We start from the raw sequence: 20,036 nt of genomic DNA, 5'->3' as shown, positions 1-20,036 counted from the left end.
CAGACAATTATTAATCTTGAATAATCATTCATAGCACTCTATGGAAATTTATTTTCAATTTCTCTCTGAATATTGAATAGCAAAAACCAATGCTGGTCTTTAAAGTCATATTACTCTTCTATGACTAGATGATAAAAGAAAGGAAAAATTTTTTAGTGTTCAATTTCATTTTTAGGAAAAGTCAAGAATCAAAGTTATCCGTTCAACATATTCGCCAATTCTAAACAGTTGACTTTGAAATATTTAGAAATGAGTAGTAAAATTAGCGATCAAGTATTCTTAAAGTATGATTATAATTTTCTTATTCAATCAATTACTCCAAAACTGGTGATCCTTTAATGTTCAAGGGTCATAAAAATGCATGGACATAAAATTTCAACATGTACTCTTGGAAGTGCAGAATGAGGAATTTAGCATTCTGGATGATAGTTTATAATTTTTGTTTTACCTGAATAAAATGTTTTGGTTCCTTGAAAATCAGTAAAATATGTAACTCTTTTATTGGCTTCTAAATATTTCCATGTAATTCCTTTTTTTTATTTGCATAGTCACAAAAGCTTTTGCTTTGTTGATAATTTATCTAATTTCAAATAACATCATAATTTAAGGTTGTCTTTCATCTGTCTAATTTCAAAATTTAGATCATTTGAATACTCAGATCTCATATTATAAAAAAGGATGAATTTTATAAATGGGATAGGATTATAGCCTAATATCCTTCGTACTATATATCTATAAAATGCATGCTTGAATGCTTATAGAGGAAATAAAGTCAATTGTCTAAAATACTATAATATCCTGAAATGAATATATTTAAAATCCCTAAATTTTCCTTGAGAAAAATTTCTTGTAATGGTGACACTTAACTGTTATTTTTTTAAACATAAAATCGTATAAGTAATAGAGGAATAAAATATGCCTGATAGATGCATCTTGTAACTCCAAAATAGTGAAAATAGACCTTAATAAGTATTTTGCTCTTAATCCTTTTAACCCATTAATACTTGTATTAGTTTTGCTAAATATAGTTTGTTAAATGTTTAACTTATTATAGGCTCATGATAGTTAAAAAAAAAAAATGAAATGCACACAACTCATGTTAATTTTAAAATTACAATTAATCTTCATTTAAGGACACGGGTTTTCTAGTGAGAAAAAAAATTGTAAGGGAAGTAAAAAAACTTTGTAATAACATATAAATATAATAAATGTTTAGTTCAGTATTTTATTGACTTTTTAGACAAAACTAATTTCAAATTATTTGAACATTTAATAGAAATATAGATAACATACAATATTTTAAGTAAAAATTTTAATTTTGTGCAAAAAATTATTATTATTGATGAAAAGGACATATTTTACATAATTAACTGAAGCCAAATACTTGGTATAGACATTAAGCACATAAAAAGTATTTAAGTAAACATAGCTACAAAAATTATAAAAAATAAACAAAAAAATGTTACATTTAGATAGATATTTGATCTAACACAAAATGGACAATACATCATTACAGTTTTGGCAAAATAACATTTGTGGGTTTTGTCACCCAATTCTTTAATAAACAACATTTGGATTTACTTCCTTTAAAAAATACACCCTATGGAATCATATCAAACATCAAAAACTTAGCAGAGGATGATAGTTTTGATACAACTTTTTTCAACATGATTACTTACACATTTTTTCAGCAGGCTATGCTATTTCAGGGTAAAAATCTTTTGACAAACATCAATATTTATTTTTAATATCAATATTTATTTTTAATTTTATCTAAGATATAACAATTTATAACAAACCTGTTAATCATTCTATGTACAGCATATTTTAACCCTTAATGATATTGAATGCTTTGTCTAATTCCATTTGTATTTATCAAAAATTTCAATGAATATATTACTTTTAATTCAGAAACAGAAGTATGCATATTTTACCATTATACTAATGTGGTACTTATGCCACAAATTTTTTTAAAAAAAATGCTGCTAATGTGATATTTGTTATATTATTCCACCTGATTATTAGAATTTAATTTTTCTTAACAAATGGAAGATCATTGAAGGATACTTTTTTTCTACCTTTCTGGTTTTTTTTTCTTCTTAACATTTTAATAGACATCCCTCAATTCTATTATTTCTTATGATGTTAGAAGTACAAGACCTAGATTCTTTTAACATAGCTGAACACTTATAATTGTTGAAAAAGTCTTAATTCACATATTACATCTATATATATATAAAGACTTTAGAAATTCTTACATTAATTGGTTGAAATGTCCAGCTATAACTGAGGATAGCATTATAGGATCTCATTCCGAAAAAGAAAGTTTCAAGACAAAAAATTAATTTACTTTTGCATATTAATAGTATGCTCCAAAACAAAATATTATAATATATATAATTATTCGCCTAAGCTTAAGTTGTTCTACTTGGGGAAAAAGCCAACACATAAGTGAAAACACACACACACACAAAAAAAATGGTGATTGAAATCAAATCATAAAATGGTAAATAGTAACAAATACGTGGAAAATTGTAGGATTATTCAGCTGCTTCACTAAAACAATTATTCTAAAAATGGGTTATTTAGTATTTATTAAATGTCTTTAAATGAGGATATTAGGTATTAATGAGTTAATTCATTCAAATCTGTGTATTTATTACCAACCGGTTCTTCATTTGTTACTATTTCCAATTTCCACATTACTTTATTCACTTTTTTTCTTTATAGATTAGAATTTTTTTATTAAGTCAATTAGTTAAGTATCTTTATATTTTCTCTGGCATTTTTTAAAAATAAAATTAGAATGACAAGTTATATGAAATGTCACTTTATTTCAATTTTCAATGCAGTTCAGAAATAAGCATGACATGGCAATGAATAATAATGAATTTAAATGTGATTAAAAAAAAAGTAAAAGTGATAGAAATTATATTTGAAATATTTTACATCATTTTTTATTGCAAAAAATAGTTCATTCATTTTTTTTCTATAATTTTCTGGTATTAAAAGCCATTATGAATGCATTTGTATGTTGATAGTTATTAAGCACCATACACAATATCACACTAACTAAAAGATGTATCTGAAATCTGTAATTGAATCAATATATTCATACAAAAGGATATAAAATGCCAAAAGTGAATTTAATGCTAGAATCCAATTCACATCCTACAAGGGCAAAAGGACTTGATATAACATCATGTTGTACAGATAGTATGCAATCGAATCTAGGTGATATGGTTATTTTTTTGTTTGTCATGTTGCTGCAATGTCATGTAAACTGATTTCAATCAAATGAGCTAAAATTAAAGTTTTTGAAGCTGTTGTATAGACCAGCTATGGTTAATGGTTTATACTTTCATAGTAATGGTGAGTATTTCAAAAAGAGGGAAGAAGTGAATTTCTATATTAATCACTTGGTTAAGAATTATTTTACCAATATGCCAATTTTGAATAAAACTAAAACAGAAGCAAAAAAAAAAAAGTGGAAGTAAACAGAGATAAAACATTAAAAGATTTCTTTCGGCTTAAAGGATAATTTTTCCATTGTATATACATATATATGGGGGGGGGGGTAGATGTGCAAAATAAAAAAGCATTAAAAAGGCTACATTGAAAAGTGTGTTTTAAAACATAAAAAGTTACATTTAAGGATTTATATCTGTCCTAGAGGAAGAAATATATCCCAGACTAGACACTTGATAGAAGTAAAACCAGCAATATGATTAGTTCATTCAACAATTTTAAAGAGGCTCACAAGAAAATCTGATCCAATAGTATGCAGTTAATTAAAATAATTTCAGAAAAACAAAGCAGGCTATATTAAAATTTGAAGAAAAATGAGAAGAAGGGTTCACCACAAATATGTAATAGCAAATTTTTCTCTAAACATATATGTAACATGATAAATTATACTTCAAAATAAAAATTATAGGAAAATATAAATTGAAATAAAAATAATGATTATAATATCATTAGTATAAATATTTATCTGCTGCTCTCTTCAATAATGAGCAGATGTAAAAAATACCCCCCCCCCCCTTTTGGCCAATGTTATTATAGGATGACCAAAGTTGGAAAACACCAACTTCTGTTTTGGTGTCTTCCAAATGAGAAAGGTTATTTTAATGTTTAAATTGATTTATTTATCAAAGTGTGAATAAATTAATAAATAATATTTATATTGATTCATTATATTCTCCCTTCATGAACCAAATTGAAGGCTACTACTAATATTTTCTTCCAGCATTCCCTCCCCTCATTAGTGGAACACTATTTGTTTTAATCCAATTTTAGAGATTAGTTTTGATTGGAGCATTCATTAACATTATGGATACAGAAGATACCAATTGCAAGGAAACAAAACTTTCGATGTTTTTAAATATTTACATCTAAAATATACTGCAAATAATATAAATATGCTAAAGACTCTGCCTATGTGCATGAGATTTTTTATTACAATTTTCATTAGTTATATTTGTGACAATCACAAACATCATGGATAGAAAATATCCCATTGCCAGAAAGCAAAATTTCAAAAATTAATATATATTTACATCTAAAGTGTACTGCAAATAATATACATTTTTCTTTATTTACTAAGCATTCTGCTACTATGAACAATATTTTCTAAAATTTCCTTTAGATAATCTGTGACAATCAGACCTGAAGTACTGTTAACAGAATAACAGTATCTAGATGGACATATTTTCTGAAACTAATAAGAAACATTTAGAAAGAAATATGGAAGATGAACTTGTTTTCACTATACATACGAGCTGTTTCTGTTTAAAAAACAAACAAACAAAGTAATGATAAGATATCATGGAATGAATGTACAGTATTCAATAATATTCTCTCCAAAATTATCCTAGGACAAAGTGTTATTTGTCCCTTTCCACTCGAGATAATTATCTTTAAAATCTGAAATTAATACTCTAATATTTTACTTTTATAGCATCCCAGGATATCTTTACCTTCATTGTCCTTCACTCTCACACAACTATTCAAAATACAGTGAAAAACTAATTAAAATAGCTCTTTGCTCTAAAGCAAATAAGCATATAGACACACACAAAAGTCCATAAAATGATACTTTAAATAATGTATATTCATACTGAATTTACTCATTCACTTCATATTTCAAAAGAACAATTTTTAATTAAAAAATTAAGTTTAATTTTTAAGCTCAAATGATATCAAAATTTCCCATAAATTTACAAAATATACAAAACACATTTATTATTTTATAAGGAAAATAATTTAACATGTTACAACTAGTGTGAAATATAATTTTCAACAATGAGCTGAAAATGCAAACTTACCTTATTTTGAAAATAAACAAGTTACAAAAGCAGTCTGCTAATCCCAATAATTTCGAATGAGTGCTTTTCATGACTTTTCCAATTACCTCTCAGAATTCATTACATTTTGCAACATGATATTTTTAGTATATTATCAATTTTTTCTTTAAAATGAACAAACATAATCTATAGGGAAAAAAGTCTATATAAAGGACTTACAATTGTCAGAAAATATCTGCATACAAATGCACACTAAATATTCTAGAGAGAATAGAAGTACATTATAGTGGCAATATCAATTTAATTTTTATTAAAAGTATTTCTTGAACAATTCATTGAATATCAATAACAATTTCAGAAATATTACACACATTGTTTTAAAGTAATAATAAAAATTTAAAATTGCATCAAAAGTTATCAGAAAAAGTTAGCATACAGATGAAAAAAGTCTTCAAAAAATAACTTCCATGAACTGTCAGTTAAACTTTAATATTTGGTTGGATAATGTTTATGTCTCAGAAGCTCTGTCAATTGTTTAGGCATAGATTGGGCTAGTCTTAGGCTTCCTCAGATGAAATATTATTCCATTGTATCATACTCACTCTTTTCAGCACATCTTTCAATGTTATGTTAAGTTATGTTGTCAAATCTTGTGTTCCAATAAGTTCCATAAATGCTTGATGGGGCTTAAGTCTGACAATTGTGGAGCAGTATGCAACTGATTTTTGATATTGTACAACTGCCAGAGCTTTACGTTGTGGACAGTGTGTTTTGGATTGTTGTCTTGTTGAAACCAAAAGTCATCACCAAGGTTCAAATCTGGTGCACTCTGTTTCAAATTTTGCACCCCCAAATTATTACACCACCTTCAACGTGTCTAACTGTAGGCACAAGATTTTACTTCTCAAAAGCCTTACCTTGTTTTCTTCATACCAGTTTACGCCCTTTGATGCCAAAGATACAAAACTTGCTTTCATCAGAGAATATTACTTTTCCCCAAAATTCAGAAGGTTTACTTACATTCTCATTGGTAAAATTTTGCCTACTGACAGATGAAATTTGTGGCTTTCTACGAGCTATACAGCCATGATCGAAAGCCTTTTTCAGTATTTTCATGAGGAGATTTTTTAAATCTTTCTCTAATATCTATTACTATTTGAGATGCAGTAATCTTTGGATTTAAATGTACAGATTTCAGGATGTATCTCTTTTCTCTTAAAGTCAGCTTAGATGGGTGGCCACTAAGTGGCTTTGAGATAACAGATTTCGATGATTTGTAATTATTGATCACTCTTTGGATAGAAGAATGGATACTTCCAATTATCTTGCCAATTAATCGACAAGATTTACCCTCATTCCTTAGTCTTAAGATGATTTTCCTTTCTTCCGGAATAATCTCTTTTCTTTTAGAATCCATTTTAAGTGAAACACAATACATACTGTCTTTCAAAAATCTTCAAAATGCAATTTTAAATTTATCTAACAAAACTAAATATCTGTTTGCAAGTATCATATCAATAAAAACATATTTTTAAAATGTTATTTATTGTATTGCCACCAGAGTTAAAATGAATAAGCAGCAAAACATAAGTGCACATAATATTTCATTTCAAACAAGTTTATGGAGGCTAAAAATGAAGATTTGTTTGCAAATATCCTTTTAATTTGTATCTGTGTGCAAACTTTTTCTGATAACTTTTTGTACAATTTTAAATTATTATTATTATTACTTTAAAACAATTTGTGTTATATTTCTGAAATTGTTATTGATATTTAATGAATTGTTCGAAGAAATACTTTAAATAAAAATTAAATTAATATTGCCACTATAATGTATTTTATTCTCTCTAAAATGCTTGCTGTGCATTTGTATGCAGACATTTTCTGATAAATGTATATTTGGAAAGAGTACTCATTTATTCACAAAGATATCTGCATTTCTACTACCGAGTAGTAGAGACACATACCAAATGTTTCTAAAGTTTTACAATACAGATAAGTATCTGAAAATTACGAGTGTGCTCTTATACTAAATTCAAATAAACACATTTTACAAGATCAATGAATATTCGGCAGATTGTGACTAAATAACTTTTCTTTTACAGATTTATCAATCGAATTATAGTTTTCATTTTTCACTTAGGAACAAACAAATTTTGAAATAACCACTGACGAAATTACCGAAATTCTCTACAGAATGAAATATTACTTACTTCCAAGCTCTGGAAATTACAGATAGGCGGGAAAATATTACAGACTGTGTTTACTCGTTTATCTCAGCAGTGTATACAGCCAGAACTTTTCTGTTGCCATGGTTACACAGTTTTTGCTGCAAAAGCCTTGTGCTACGCAGGGTAAATTATTAATTAGATAACTGATTGACTAATATCCTAGAGTATATTTTGTCTACAAAGAATATCATATAAATATATAGAAAACTTTTTTTTTTCATTTTTTAGAAATTTGTGTTTTCTATAGAAAAAAAAGTCTTCAAATGCGATCCAAGTAATTTATAAATATTGTTCTTGAAACAGATTTTAAGTTATAAGCCGCTGTCTTATTTCATGAAATTGTGGAGTGTCCTAGGAGCCGAATTAGAGCAATGTGTTTCTTTGATTAAAGTTTTTTTTACAGTTCTGTGATCACTGTCGGAAATTTAGAGGACAAATTTTGTAATATTAGCTTCACTAGAAAGGTTTCGGAGGAAATCATTGTGACTTATAGGAAATTAACATTCACACTTTAAATAACTAAGCAAGAGTTAAATTTGAAGTGATTAGATTGGAATACTTGCTACAACGACGCGGAAATGTAACATTAATTTTAATAAGCGCCAGAAGATTAGGCAGGAAGTATGATAAGGACGTGGGTGGCTTTCGTGCTGTGTGCTCTCAAAGTTTGGTTTTTCCAATTAATTTTGTTCCCCTCAGCTTTTTGTTTTTATCTTCTGAACATTAGGTAAGCTTTTCTGCTCTAATTTCTTATATATATTTATTTATTCTATTCAAGAGCTGCAAAGTCTTCACTCTGTTAAACTGAATCACTCGAAACTTATTATTTCGGATTCTTCTCTTGATGTCATTTCAATAATACAGGTTTCGACTAGCATTAAAATGCATTCTACTTCGAATGAAAACTTCTTTAAGTGTGGAAAATCCACTAATGAACTCATTATTCGAATTGTCCAAAGACAATATGAAGAAACCAACAAAGAGGTTTCATCCAAAATCCTTCGTATAAACCCATTTCTTATCCAAGTCTACATTAAGCAACATATCAACTGGCACAGTAATAGTTTGAATATGAAATTCACATGGCAAGGAGAGATTATTTTCACGATTCAAATCTGAAGTTTAAATAAATTTCTTGCCCCCCCCCCCCCGTTTCGGCTGGTGTCATTTGGGAAAATGCGACTGATGGATTCCTAATATTCGATATTCCCACTCAAACTCTTCTTGAAGAACTAGCTGAGGAACTAACATGAAATAACGATGAAGAAATTATTGAAATGAGAAGTTTTGTTAAATCTAACTCGACTCGAGATTCTCTCCCTGTTCTCGTTACAATACTCGGCAGCTCATTTACAGAATCCATTAAGATTTGGTTTACAAACCGAAAAATCCAGAAGTTTATAGTTAAATCAAGGCAATGCATGAAATGCCACAGTTTCTTGCATGATGCAGAGGTGGCGTCAAGGGGGCAACCGCTTCCCCCCCCTCTGTCGGTGAGGGATTGAGAGATTCGTCTGCAAAAATCTTCACCACTTCAGGATGGATGTGGAGAGCTGCATATTCTCGAATGTAATTTAAAAACAAATTTAAAATTAATATGTTGAAATATTCAAGTAACGGTTAAATGATTTGACTATTTAAAAAAATAATCGATAGGGTGGTAGATCAGTAAAATGCCACATTTTGAGGACAATTTTTGTTCGGTCGACTATGAACGTAATATGATGGATGTCGAAGAAGTTAAATCCACAGATTTTTAGGCTTTGATTGAAATATCATTAATCAAACTTATAATTTGTTTTACTCTTGGCAGTATATCCGACAAGGTGAATAAGATATCGCATTCTGCGACAATTTCTGGAAGGCCAATTATGAACTAAATGTGATGTAAATCAGCAGATTTTAAACATCTGATTCAAATATCGTTCATTCGTTTTATAATTTGTGCTATGTTTTGTACCGATAAGGTGACAGATGAATGAGAAATATTGCATTTTGCCAAAAATTTCTGATCGGAGACTAAGAATTCAATGCGATGGATGCCGACTATGTTAAGTCCGCAGATTTTTAGACATCAGATTTAAATGTCGATCATCCAGCTTATAATTTGCTCTATATTTAGCAGAATAATTAATAAGCTGATAAGTGAATAAGACGACGCATTTTTGCCTACTAATCTTTGTCTTTCGGCTAAGGTATTATTATAGCTTACGAGAAAAAAATAATTATTTTCATCGAGTATTTCGATTAAATGCAAGTGGAGTTACATATACTTTTATATTATACATGGATAGGGCGATAGTTCTTTTCCCTAATTCAGAATTCAATGTATAACAGTTCTAAAATTAATCGTATTTTTTTCATCTATCTGCTACAACCTCTGGAAGGAATTTGGTAAATTTATTTTATTTATTTCACTGTGAGAATTCTTCGACTAAAATCTAGCTAATGGTTAAACTAAATTTAATAAAACACTCTTTTCTCTTGACACTCTTGTGCAATATGCATGCTAAGAAGAGTTACTTTCCTGTAGCCATATTATGTGAATTCATTATAAATCACCGGAATAAGTAAATTGTATAACTATGAATTAAATTTATTTAACGTTAAAAATCTGTTTTTTGCAATCTAATTTACAGGCTGCAATTACTATACTATAGAAGTATTACCTACTTCAATTGACTACAAAAAATAAATGTATGTAGTATGGAAGTTTTTCAGCTACACTAAAAGAACTTATCAAAGTGTGCACTAAATTTATTAAATAAATTACTACTTAAATTCTTCAGATTCTGCATTCACTATTAAAACTGTTATCCGAAAACGCATTAAAAAAATTTTTCTTTTTCATTTTTCTTTCAATTACTCATCGCGAGAAAATCTATATAATTGCAGATACTTCTAAATTTTTAATAGACTTTGGATAAAATTGACTTGATAAAATGATTAAAATAGTTATTCATAGATTATTTATAGATTACATATTAACCCCTTCACATACAAATTTACTTATTTTCCTAATTAGATGGCATATCTTATTTGGAACAAATCGGGAGTTCATATTTAAGATCTAAGTGTTTCTTTAATAAAATGCATTGATTTTTACTTTCTCGTATACGTATAGGGAATGTATAGTAATCGTCAAAAATTTTGAACTCGAGATTTTGACGAATCCCTGAATTCGAAAAGCATATTTTTAGAAAATACCTGTCTATCTGTTTGTGTCAAAGATAACTTAAAAAACTCGGAGCTGGACGGTTGAAATTTGATATGCCGTCTTTACATCAAATTTGCAGATTTCTATCAAATTTTGAGTAAGCTCTGCTCAGAGGAAGTCCGTTTGTCCGGCTGTTCGAATATAAGTTAACACGATAATTACAAAACGAAGAGTGATAGATCGATAAAATCCGGCACACAAATTTAACATTTATAGTATAAATTCCTGTCAAATTATGAGCCAAATCGAGTTATGGATTGGCAGTCTATCCGTGCACATTCAGAAACATGCAAGCTCGAGAATTCAAATGACTTAAATATATCAAATTTGCTATGTGATTTTGTGACTTCAAGTGCAGTTTTGTTTCAAATTTTGGTTTCAGTTAGTTGAGAAAAACGAGCCAAAAACACAAATTCGATTTTTGGATACTATTAGCGCATACCAGGGATCAACCGCTAAATAACTCGCCAAGGATGACACAACAGATTCAGTAAAAATGGTATATTTCGCCAAAATAGTATATTTCGTAACTCTTGTACGCTAAATGCCATTTAAGGCGTTCTCTGGCGTGACAAGTTTATTAGAAAGTGTAAGAGAAAGTTTAGAGCGAAAACTCCAGCTGGTTTTAATCTTAAATATACATTGAAAAATAAATACATGGGGAACCTAATGTTTTAATAGTCCATTTTTCACAAGTGCATTTTTCATATCGTATATAAAATAGTAAGTTTGTAATTATATTTACAAAATATTTTCTCCAACCTTCATAAGAAATAACAGATTTGTATTTTTTCAGAATTCTATATTGTTCGTGTCCGAACTATAGTAAATTTTTGTTGTGTGCGCGCTCTTATTCGCCTCAGATTCGAATTGCATCCGAATTCCTGCTCGTTGTTGCAGTTCTTATAAAAAAATTATTTTAGGTAGGGGACTATGCTAAAAAAATCGATTATTGGTTAAAATATCGATTTTTTAAAAATTTATTATTTTGAATTTCTTAAAACTTTCTGAATTTAGTTTCTACATTCATTTTATATAACTTCCATGGTAAGAACATACATTTATCCATTTAACATGACACGTATTTCTGGCACTATCTGCATTTCTATCTGTGCAATCTAGAATGAAATATTACTATTTTTTTCCAAAATTAGATCTTTAGGCGAATAAATCTCAAGAATCTCATAAAAAAATAAGACTCAAATATTAACAATCTTTTAATGGTCAATAAAAGAAACCGAGAAAAATTGAAATTTGCAGACATATTTTTCAAATATGTTTGAAAATTTTTGAAAATGAAAGGGCCAATATACGAATTAAAAAAAGCTAAATAATACTTCTTTTAATTAAATGTAATAACTAGTTATGGGTTATTTTGAAGCCAAATTAGAGAAATTGTGCTTGCCCCCCTGTCGGGATTTGTCTTGCCACCCAGTCGGCAAATCTCCGCCGCCTCCCCTGCTTGCATCCAACTAGAATTTGCAACAAACAAATCTATCATATGGGGTGAAACACATGATGCCCATTGTCAAATTCCCGAAAAGTGTATTAATTGTCAGTGTCCTCACTCAGCGATATTATAATCTTGTACCCATTGCCTTAGAGAATGCTAGAATTTAAATGTCGAAACCACCTAACGATTGGAGAGACCAGATGTCTCTTCCAACAATCCTCAAAGTCAAATTACTCCAATGCAGTCAAAGCAAATGTTTGTGAGAAATCGAGAAAATTGTAAACCAAAAAAAACTGAAGCTATAGTTAAAAATATCACGGAGAAATTAGAACAGCAAACAAATATGCTACTTGAAATTTTCCAAAAACTGTTGAAAAATTATTGCAAAATGTTGGCAGCATGTTTAATCATGGTGAATTAAACAAATTCCTTGGGAGAAGGAAAAAAAAAAAAAAAAGCAACGAAAGTTGTGGCTCCAAATACGAGCATTCCGATGCAATGGGATGCAGGTGGTCCTGCAAGTTGAATTTAAATAATGGTTTTCTTTTTCGGTGGGTTTTGCTCGCTTTTTCTTTTGTTAGGGTTTTTGCTTTTCGTTTTCCTTAACAATGGAGTTACCTACCCTTTTTTTCAAATTTCGGGTTCGAATTTACGAGCCTCCTTGTTTTTAAATCTACTTTTGCTTTTTGTCCTTTCCAAAGTTTCAAGCTGAGCTCAGTTTCTAATAATTTTTTTAAATGTCTTTTTTATGACCTTTCTGCAATGGAATTAAGGGGAAAAAGCCTTGACATACAAATTCTTCCATTTTCTACCTCTCCCTTTTGGGTTTTTTAGGAGACATTTCTTTCTGAAACAGAAATCTTTTCCTTTCCAAACAGAATTTTTTTTCGTACACACAGACAAAATAGACTGGGTAGCGGTCTTCTAATAGGCATCCCTGCTAATATGTCCGGCAGAATAATCCCCAGCAATATTAAAGAAGACTTGAATTTGGAACTTTTTGCTGTCAAATTACAATTCCAGAATACCGAATTTAACATTATTAATTTATATGCTCCACAAAGTTTTGATATTGATCAAACAAAGCACTTCTTTGACTTTGCCTACTTTCATCTTCTGCGATTTGCATCATACTGTTTGGGAGCATCCCGTTCATCAGCTCTGAGTAACAATTTCGTTGATCGGCAAACTTATTCGCATTACCTAATTCTTAATACAACTATTCCCACAGTCTCCTAAGAACTCAATCTATTTTAGATCTTGCTCTTTGTTCATCTGATATTCATAATCAAACAAACCTCTTGTTGTATAATGAACTCAACTTTCGATAGCGATCACAACCCTATAGTTTCCTGGTCAGTAATAGTAGAAAGTGTCAGTTGTAATTCTAAAAAAATATTTGGTCGAGGATCACTCAACAAACACTTGTAATCTTTAATAATGCCAACCAATGTTCCATAGAAGGAATTACGGTGAATGCAACTAAGATAATAACCCAAAATATTTCATTTAAACTATTGTCGCATAAGACTTATCTTCCTTGGTGGAATCTTTCTTGCCATAATTATGAAAAGCTCAATAAATACTTTAGAAAAAAAAATCAGAATCCTTTCTGTGACAAATTGGATGAAATACAAAAAATTTGTAAGTCTATTTCGTTTTCACATTAAAAAGACGTTGTTTTATTGATTCATTTCGTTGATCAACTACAGTAACGCCCATATTCATCAAACCGGTCGCTAAAAGGCATCAAAAGCAGCACATTCAAATGGAATTATTAGCCTAAATAACTATAAAGTTTTTTTTTATCATTGGAATTGAATAATATTAAAAGCTATTATTAATAATACTGTAATCATAATAAAATAATTATCGATAGTTTCTATTAACTAATTTTAATTAAAATTAATGAAAATGATATATTTCTTTTAATGAATTTTTTAAATAAAATAATTCTATTCTTTATGTATTTGGTATTATTCAATTTAATGTTACTTAGCTAGAATATTCAGCTAGAGTTTTCGATGGAAACGGCTAGTGCTTTTGACTTGTATTATCTGGTTTTAAGTGTTGGCTCCCTAAAAATTTAATTTTTCAACGATAGTATAATTACTGACGAATTTATTCATAAAATTAATTCAAAATTCTTTACTTAAAATTAAAAAAAAATTAGTTCTGACGAGATCTATATCCTAAATTTTTTTGTTCAATATCAAGAAGTTGACTTTTTTCCGTTTTTGGTGATACAGTACCAATAGGCAAACTCTAAATCTGCAAATAATTGCAATGAAAAAGAATGAATTTTCATTGAATAGTATAACTGAACTAATTACTTAAAAAATTTAGGCAATTTAGAGGGAGTTATTTAAATATGTTTTTACATGTATTCCATAGACGTAAGGGGCTAAGATAGGAATCCACAGCCTCCGAGCCCTATCGACATTAATTTCAACTTACCCGCCTGAAATCCGATTCCTTCTTATCCTCTTGTCAGTTGCATAACTTACCTTCCCCCAAATTTAAATTTCAGATGATATTTTTATTAGAAATGCGTAAAATTCAAATTTTTAATTTATTTTATTCTAATTTCCGAGTTTGATGCATTACTAGATAAACTTAAAATGATTCCTATTCATGTTTAATATCCTCCTAAAAAAAAAAAAAATCTAAAAGTATAAATGTTAATTTCTCTTACAGGAGGAAAGTTAATACAATTGAAATATCCGCAGCGAAAATTTTATCCTTTGGGACAATACCAGCAAATCAAACTACCCATTAATTATTCGTTACTATGCCACCCTTTAGACTTCTTTTTATACATACAAAAATGTTTTGGCAGTTCCTGACCTGCTTTTCCACTTGTTGCATACCAAAGATTCTTTATTAAAAAATATTGATTTTACATTTTTCCTAAATCTATTTATATTAATTTTGTTTTAGAAAGTTTGATAATTTTATTTTATCAAGGTTAATTAATGAAATGATTTCTGCGGTTGTAAATATGGATTTAGAGCAAAAGTTTTGAAATTCCATTGAATGTTTTTTTTTCTTTTACTAAAGCGTATGTTAAATAAAGCAGTTCGCCAATTCTTAAAAGAATATAAATATATTATGCATAGAAATTATCAGTTCAAATTAAACCGTCTGCTGTTATAGGGTATATGTTAATATATAAAAAATAAATTTGATGTAAATGTATAAATTCTGAAGACGGATTTCTAATTAAATAATTTTTAAAAATTTATTCATGAAAATTCGATACCTTTTTATACTTTTATCCCAAGGAATTTTAATTTATTTATAGAAAAAAAGAGGGTCAGTATGAGAAAAAGGTGCTTTGAATTATTTTTCATTTTGTAGGAAAGAAAAAAAAAACTATCCGTTAATTTTCTTATCTAAAAAAATAAGGTATATTAAATTGTTAATTTCTTACTGCCAGAACATTGAGCACAATAACCTACAAATTAAAAATTTTCAGTTTAAAAAGTCAAAAAAAAAAAAAAGTGCCATCTATTAGACTTTTAGATAACCGTTATTATTAAGAGGAAATTCAACTCATAAATCTGCCTTTTAAAAACCAAACACCATCTTTTAAAGGGATTAAAAAAAAAAAAAAAAAGAAGGCTAATGTGGATGATTATATCTTCACTTAAATCTAAGTTAAAAAAAACCCTATATCTACTTATAATTACTCGTAAAAAGAATATTTTTCGTTTAAATATTTCGAATAAACAATTAAGTAGCATAAAATTCCAAAAATATGTGTAAAATTTTAAGACGAAAGAAGGGGGATGCAAATTTGGTATCTGCCGTGTGCACCATATTCAGTAAGACGTATCTGCTTTTGCACATATCTGTAATTCTTTGTGCATACTATTACTTGAAATTGTATTAATTTTTAATAACATAAGTTTGAAATTGTAGACTGATTTTCCACTCTTCGGTCTATCCTAACCTGATATATAGAAATTTCTCTGTTTTAAAGAAACAAAACATTACTTTCTTTTAGGTTTCTGTATTTTCCACGACTCAAACCTTAGCAATGCTCCTGATAGATTAAATACAAAATTCATAAAATGTGTCATTCCTGTCTTATATGAAGTTAAAATAAAATTCATTTGACTGAATCATTTATTACTGAAGTAATATAATTTTCTATTTAATAATTTTATTATATAAAATTATAATATAAATATTAACTGTTGCTTCTCATTCTGTTTGTAAACCTGAATCCCTATAACTTTGAATAATGCGCAGTAAAATTGCACAACTTTTAGAACAAAGCAAATATTTTATGATAAACAAACCGAGGGAAATCCAAAGTTTATAATAAATGATTTTTCGTTTTAACACTAATCACATTTAAGAAAATATGAAAAAAAAAGATATTGCAGCAAATATTAAATCTTTGTCTTTAACGTTTAGACTTAACTTTTTATTAAAAAGTCCCTTTTGAATAAACACTAGGGCGGTTTTAAGATAGATCTCGTTGAAGCGCAGTAATTTTGAATCAAAGTCAGATGATAAGGGCTAAAACTTCCTCTCTCTACACTTTCACACCATACATGCGAGAGGGCGTTTAATATACATCTCAGTTATTTTTATACAGGCATTTTCAGTATGCGTAACAAATTTTGGTGGCTGGCTTCATTATTTATAAGCTTAACAATTCATTTCTAATCTAATAATTTAGGTATACAGGGTGTCTAAAAACCCTTGACCGCAGCTTTTATTGCTTAAATATTGATCACAGACATATACTGTAAATTACAAAGTTGCGTAAAAATAGGTGCAAAATGTTATGAAATCGATTAAAATGTTCAGGGATTAAACTTCAAAAAAATACAAAATTGAAATTTTTATATGGACCCTGTACAAAAAAATTCCCAGTGAGTAAAATGTGCCCCTTCCTCTAATAAGGTCATGTACAAAATTTCAGAATCTTATCATGAAAATTCTCAGATATGTTAAAACAAAGTTGAAGGGTCAATCACAAATTAAAAAGCAAATGTTTACAGCTTCAGTGCAGAAGACGCGACTCAGGAAAGCATCATAAGGAAATAAAATAAGCGTTATATCTTTAGTTTTAAATACGTTTAAAATCTTATATCATGAATTACAGAATATAACTTAAAAATAGCACAGTCCATGAACTTGTAAAAAAACTTATGTAATCTTTCCTTTAAGTTATTATTTTTACAAATTAATACTTTTGAACTAATCAATAGCAAAATTATTTATTTATTCAATCATTACTTTCTTTGTTAATTTGTGTACGACCCCTAAAACACGAACATCCGACATGATTTTTCCTCTTTGCGATCTCATATCCAGGCATCGAAGTGTTTTAATTCAGCATTTATGTAATTTCATATCTTTGAGACTTTTTGTGATAAATTGCTGAAATTTTGTACATGATCTTATTAGAGGATGGGGCACATTTTTCTCATTGGGATTTTTTTTTTTTTGTACGGGGTCCTTATAAAAATTTTAATTTTGTATTTTTTGAAGTTTAATCTCCTGAACATTTTAATCGATTTCATAACATTTACACCTTTTTTTACGCCATTTTGTAATTTACAGTATATGTCTATGATCAATATTTAAGGAATGAAAGCGGCGGTCGTTTTTGAGACACTCTGTATATAGGATTAATATTTGAATAGATGTTATACAAATTGCAAGTTAGAATGAAAGCTTTATCTCATTTGGGGAGAGAATGGGTCGTAAGGCATGGATAAGAGATGGCTTATCACTACTTTTTTAAGTGACATAGAATTATTGAGATAATGGGAATAGAGTGTAGATAAGACTCACTATTTTGGAAAAGAATTATCATTATTTCATAAATCGCATTTATTTTAACTACATTTCTGTGGTTGAGTATTTTAAATCGACGAATACCAAAAAGTCGTCATCAATAGTTAAGATATTCAGATCTTAGCGATTAATAATTATAAACCTACCTTAAAAATATGTTGCTTACACTGTTTAAAAACTTCCGATTCAAAAATGAAATCAGTTGTTCCAAAGTAAACATTTAAAATGAATCAAGTTTGAAATTTTACTCTCATATAAAATAATTTCCTTACATTTTAATTTATAAATGGTTTCTTCTGTGAAAATTTTTTGATAATGTTTAGATTTTTTAAGAATTGAATAAAAAGTATCAGCAATCAAGATTATTTATGATTTTTCAAATTTATCAAATATGTTTCAAATTCTTCATTTAAAGAATTAATTTTTTTATTTAGTAATTTAAGGTAATCTATGTTCAATGTACAACAATAAATAAATCTAGTAAATTTTTAAGCGCTCTGGTTTTAGGGGTGATTCTGGGCTATAACCCAATTAATCCTTGAATAAGACGTCCTTGCAGAACTTGCTGCCATCTAGGAACAGGAAAGTGTAATATAAATGCACGTGATGACATTTATTATTAATTAAAAACAAACCGAATCGGTGATATCGGTGAACTTAAGTTATATCGACTAGCATCGCAGGGCCAGAAAGTATTGGAGAATAATTTTCATTCTTTAGAGTGGTCTAGAGTGGATCTAAATAAAACGAAATTGGGATTAAGAAGAGCGATTTTACACTGGGTACTTGACATTTATTATATAAAACTTTAATATCCAATTTCACCAATAGATGGCGCATTAATACAAGCACTATTTGCTTATCCTGCTCAAATGATGATGCATTATCTATGTAACAGTAGATATCCAATGATATTTTTCTTTGAGGAAAAAGAAACCAATTTATGCACGAATATTGTACATTTATCTGAACATCATGCCTACGTTGCACGAAAATGCATAGTTAGCAAAGTAATTATATTAGACCCATCAAAATTCCGATGCAGTTCTAAGAAATTTCCGCCACTAGAAGCACTTACAAAGAGTTTTAATGTTTTTATTGCTATGCACAAAATGATCTACAAGTCTGAATGATTAGGTCAACTTTTTTTTATCACTCTCGCTCACACTACTTACCCAAAAATTGCCAGACAAGAAATGGATGAACGAAGTGAGAATTTTTTATTGAATACAAATTTTTACATAATTAATGATAAATGAATAATATGTAATAAACAAAATGTAAAAACACAAAAAAGCAATATAAAATAATCATATCAATTCATGAAAAATTAAAATGAAAAAGAATATCCAAATTTGGGATGGGGGGAAGGAGGAAGCTCAAAGACTTATAAAGTAAAGAAAGCGAGTAAAAAAGTTTGGAAAAAAAAACAAAAAACACCTGATCTTGAGATCTTGAAGAATCTTCACACTTCAGACCCCCACGAGTCCAGAAAGCACATTTTAGGCATTATATCTGTCTGTGAACACGGTAACTCAAAGTTTTGAGCTAGACGGATAAAATTTGGTATAAGGATTTATGGCTGAGTTTGTAGATTTTTACCAAATTTTGAACGAAATCCATTCAGAGCACGTCTGTCTGTCCGGTTATTTGGGTATTGAACTCGATAAATACAAAATGCAGAGCTAGGTAGATGAATTTTGGTATACAAGTTTTATTCCTAAAATATATAAATACTTATCGATTTTTGAATCAGACTGTCCGTCTGTTAGTCTGTTCTTTTTATGCATGTAAACACAATAACTTAAATCAATGAAATTCAGTATGTTATCTTGCGACCACAACTGTAGTTCCGTGTCAGTTTTAGGTTTCACTTGTTCCGCAAAAGGCATTCAAAATGCACTTTCACACGTCAGATTCAGTAAAAATGCAGGATTTCAGCTGAAGATCTTTAAATCATAATTATCATTCCTCAGTGCCATGCAAGGTATTCGTGGCCTTACTCAAGG

The 20,036-nt window shown here is 28.8% G+C and overlaps 1 protein-coding gene across 2 annotated transcripts in view; it reads left to right on the top strand.

Moving 5' to 3' along the window:
• The first annotated feature begins 8,153 nt into the window (after window positions 1-8,153).
• The window catches only part of LOC129960473 (kinesin-like protein KIF28), an 84,972-nt gene continuing 73,089 nt past the window's right edge, over window positions 8,154-20,036 (top strand). For both annotated transcript variants that reach the window (XM_056073936.1, XM_056073935.1), the window contains exon 1: window positions 8,154-8,264. The gene's annotated coding sequence lies outside the window, so the exon portion shown is untranslated. The remainder of the gene's footprint in view (window positions 8,265-20,036) is intronic.

The sequence above is a fragment of the Argiope bruennichi genome, chromosome X2, assembly GCF_947563725.1.
Source record: "Argiope bruennichi chromosome X2, qqArgBrue1.1, whole genome shotgun sequence".
NCBI classification, from domain to species: Eukaryota; Metazoa; Arthropoda; class Arachnida; order Araneae; family Araneidae; genus Argiope; species Argiope bruennichi.
Note: the sequence above shows the minus strand (reverse complement) of the source record. Positions and strands in the feature narration are given on the sequence as shown.